Source organism: Micrasema longulum, unplaced genomic scaffold, assembly GCF_059751315.1.
Source record: "Micrasema longulum isolate JH-2025_06_02 unplaced genomic scaffold, ASM5975131v1 h1tg000401l, whole genome shotgun sequence".
NCBI lineage: Eukaryota > Metazoa > Arthropoda > Insecta > Trichoptera > Brachycentridae > Micrasema > Micrasema longulum.
The window spans coordinates 74,789-79,402 of record NW_028277601.1 but is presented as its reverse complement, the minus strand read 5'-3'; positions in this window follow the sequence as shown (position 1 = coordinate 79,402).

Genomic DNA, 4,614 nt, shown 5'->3' with positions numbered 1-4,614 from the left:
TGTCAATGGTGCTTATCTCAGCCTTACAAAATATAGGTACGGATCTCAAAATTTGTGCATCCATTTTATGTACATAGTAAAGCTATGCACGCGTTCGCCTGAGAGATTGCGTTTCGACAGCATTCAGCCTACTTTTATCCCTGTTTTTCCAAGCCCACACATCAGAGTCAGGACCAGGACTCCATTGTGAACTGCTAATTTTGCCTCTGGCGACAAATATTTTTTGCCAAGATTGATTTCAGTGCACCGTTCACTCTGTTCCCCAGTACTCACCCTCCTTTCATTATCTTTCTCATTCATTCCATCCCTGGTAAACATACTTTCAGAATACACAAATTCTTCTATATGTTAAAAAGTAAAACCCCATTCACAGTGATTTTACGTTAAGTCATGCTTTCATTTTTTTCAAAAACCATCACATTCGATTTATCGGCATTCATCAGCAAATCGCTTTCTTTGCATACATCGTAGACCTTTGTTACCAAAAATTGCAGTTCCTCTATGTTGTTAGCTTTTAAAAATAAAATTATAAAAACGTAATTGACCTAAAAGCATAAAAACTTCAATAAAAACATATTAAGTAATACTAATTTGCAAAGTTTTTGTGTGACAATTTTATTAAATATCTAGCATATTATAAACAAAAATCAACTAAATAAATTTTAAAGATTTCGCCTGGACTGCTGGCAATTTGACTAACGCAAACAATTAACGAATTGCTGTGCTGAGTCGAATTGAGTTATTCGTGCGGGAGTAGCTGAAGGCTGAAATGACCGATGTATATTAATTATTATCAATTATAAATTGTAATTTGCAGGAGGCATGCAATTAATATTTTGTAAATAACTACAAACTTTAAAACACATCAATATAGGTAACAATAAGTCTTAAAACAGTGATCAGACAAAAACGAAAAAAAATAAAATTAGAACGTAGTCAATTTATGAATTACTAAAACACATAAATAAATGCTTTCATTTTTTAAAGGCATCCAGATAAAATCTCAATAAGTGTTCCACTTTTTTGTACGTAAAAAAATATAATTTGTGGCGCCTCTAAACTAACTTAAACTATGAATATCTAATTGTTAATTATGCACTTAACGCAATTGCTGTTAAGTATATTTGTATTCACTTGTAATAAGTTTGCTCATGTCTAAATAGGGCGAAATGGGTCACAAATATGAAAAAAACTGAATTCCAGTAACAATTTGGACAAATTAAAAAAATAAAAATTTGCACATTAATTAAATGACGCTTTTTTGTTCATTAGGGTTCAATTTTTAGGGTTAATAATAGTTTAGCAACAATCGGCACTGATCAAACTATTGTAAATGGAATAAATGAATTGACATGTAATTGTCCTAAAAATAAATAAAAAGCAATTAAAGACTGAAAGAACAGTTAGCTTCACATATATTAAATGGCGATATATTAAACTACGCGTCACATTTGAAGGAATTAAAACATAATTTTGAATAATCAAAAGATATTTAAAAAAAATACATGTAGGATATTGAGGTATAAAGTTAGATAGATAAAAAATTTTAGATATAAATATGATAAAAAATAATACCGATAGAATTTTATTAAATCAGCAGATATAATATAAAAACTAAACCTTATCAGTCTCCTTAGTTTGACCCTGTACATTGCAATAAAACCATAAATATTTTCATGGAATAGAATCCTCTTTTAAAGTACACTGACAACACATGTTTTCAATAATTTGTCCTACTCTGTTTCATTGCAATATAACGTATTGTATCTTCATTTAAATTATTTATTGACAATTCTTGATGGAATGGTATTGTATCTCTTTAAACTTTTTTTTTAATGTACCAACACTTGAGATAATATTTAGTTTTTTATAAATTATCATTGCACTGTATAATATGTATTTACTAGTATGAAGATGCCCATTAGAGGGTAAATGCGCTAATTGGTCCAATAAATAGGTGGGAGGGTACCAAGTATTTTTAATTGGTAACTTATATGTACGAGATAAAAAAAGACTAAGGGTCTTCGAGATGTGGTGCTACAGAAAAATATTAGGATTTTCCTGGAGAGACCGCATCACTAATGACGAGGTTCTCATCAGAACCATAGAAGGGAGGCACCCAACGAAAACCATCTCAGAGAGGCGAGCCCAATGGATCGACCACATTATACGCATGAAGGTCTCCTGCATGACATCATAGAGGGAAATGCTGAGGGGACAAATTACAGAGGGCGCCTCCGACGGGAATATTTAGAGCAAGTGGGCGAAGATTTAAACTGCGCCTCATATGTCGAGCATTTATTGTATAAAGCAAAACAAAAATACGTGTATTAAAAAATATATTCCTATACCACACCTGCCTCCATAGAAATTTATATTGCAAGTTTTGACTCACCGCGCGCCGAAGCGTTTAAAATAATTCTAACAATACATATTCATTTGATTGTCAGTTCGGATAAATACTTTGTGCTCGATGCACATCGGTTTAAATTTAAAATTGTAAGTTTTTTGAAAAATATAACGCGGAATGTAGTACTGTAAAATAAAATATATACCTAGCGCCGGCGGCTCGCTAGTTTGTATATTGGGCCTTAAAGATTTTAGTTGGAGTGAGCGTTTAGTTCACTTAATTCTGCTTTGTGCATCAAAAATTCCATCAGTTTATGCTTCCAAAAACAAAGAGTTTGTTGGTAATTCTGTTATCTGGCGTAGTTGTGAGGACGCGCCGTACAAAATGTGAGGGGGGTGAGTTACTCTAAGCGCCGGATGATGGGCGGGGATGGGGTAGGAGAAGGAGGAGAGGAAGGAGCTTTGATTCAATCAGCCGAACAGCCTTCAGGTAAAAGGGTTTACATTACTCGAGTAAATACTAGATTCCTGTAATGGCTCTTTGAAAAAATGCGTCTCTAAAATACTGTGATTATGAAAAAAAAGTTCTCCAGTGTAAATACTGAGGTCTGGGTGTAGTTAAACCTAAGTTGAAACCTTGCAAAGTCAAACCATCCACTCAGTTAATTATGGTATGAGATGTAATAAATAAGCTACCAGCATGAAGTTGAGATTTGTACCGATACAAACTTTTTAATAAATTAGAAAAATTTTGAGTTTGACCAAATTTTTGTAGACATTCAATTCAATTCAATTCAATTCAATTTCAATTTCAATTTCAATTTCAATTCAATTCAACTCAATTTTATTTTTTCATGTATATGTACATTACAAAATGTAATACCTGAATTCATACAGATAGAAATAATTAAAATAATTAGGTAAAATTAGGTATATATAGAAAAAACACATATGTATACATAATATCCAGAGAATAATATGTTAAAAAAGTAAGAGAATCTTGTAACGAAAAACTCCCTCAGAGACCTGAAAAATGTCAATGTCCAAAGTAATATTGTTCAACATAGAGATATACATGAGCTGCATTCGACCCCTTATGGAACTGTTAATATGGACATACTACAACAGAGATGGAGAATATTTTAGAGAAGGTAATATAGAAGTCTAGGCATCTACAAATCTTAAAGCCTGTCATTGGTTGGTTTATGTGGCCATTTTAAACACTGTATAACTTATTCTGTAAATAACTTGTGCAGGAAACTCCACTGACCAATGGGCACGTTCCATTTAAGGTTCCTTGCAAACTGTATTTCTTTTTGTGCTTTTGCATTTATTCCAATTTTAGTTCAACGTGATAAAGAAATAAATCAATGACACTAAAAACATAATATACGTGAAAAAACATTCAATGCATATAATTATTTATTTATTTAATTTTACAATACGCCCATTTACAAAAAATATACAGGTAAGTACAAACATAGTAAGTAATAATTTGAAAATAAACAACGCTTTTTTGTATACATGTAGAAACAATAAAATGCATACTGCCATACAAAATAAAAAGTAAACCTTACATAGTAAAAAAAAATAAAAAAATATAGACATAAGAAAAGTAATTGAATTAAAAATCAAATTGTAAATAACTTGTAAGAATCTAAACAAAATATATATATATAAATATACATATACTTATACGTATAAAAAAATGGTATTAACAAATTATTGTTAAAAACAAATAATAAAAATTAGTTTACAGTAAGTATATATAAGATAATAACATAATATCCGGTACACAAAAATATTTGATACATTAATTTCAGAAAAAGATAATAATAATACACATCAAAAACTGGGAAAAAAATTGTATGAAAAAGAAAGTTTCATTTTTTTATTTTATTTATTTAATAGCTTAATTATACATTTTTACAATTTAAAAAAAATTTCATCTGTTATATTTTTACTAAAACTAAAATCCCCCCAAGCCACTTTTTGCAGCTTGTCGGTGAAGATTATATTTAAACTGACTTAATAATATTATTTACATTTATAAAAACAATGAATAACAGATAAAAATCAACAGCCGGAAAGATCAGAATAAACGTGTTTACACAAATCATAATTTATAAATTTATTTTTTAAATACAAGGAAACATATGAAAAAATTAAATATTTACACCTAAGCTACTATTCATATTTAAACTCTTGATCGATTACGACATTAATAATGAGTTTTAAACAGTGCCATTATACAATCCTTTTTCA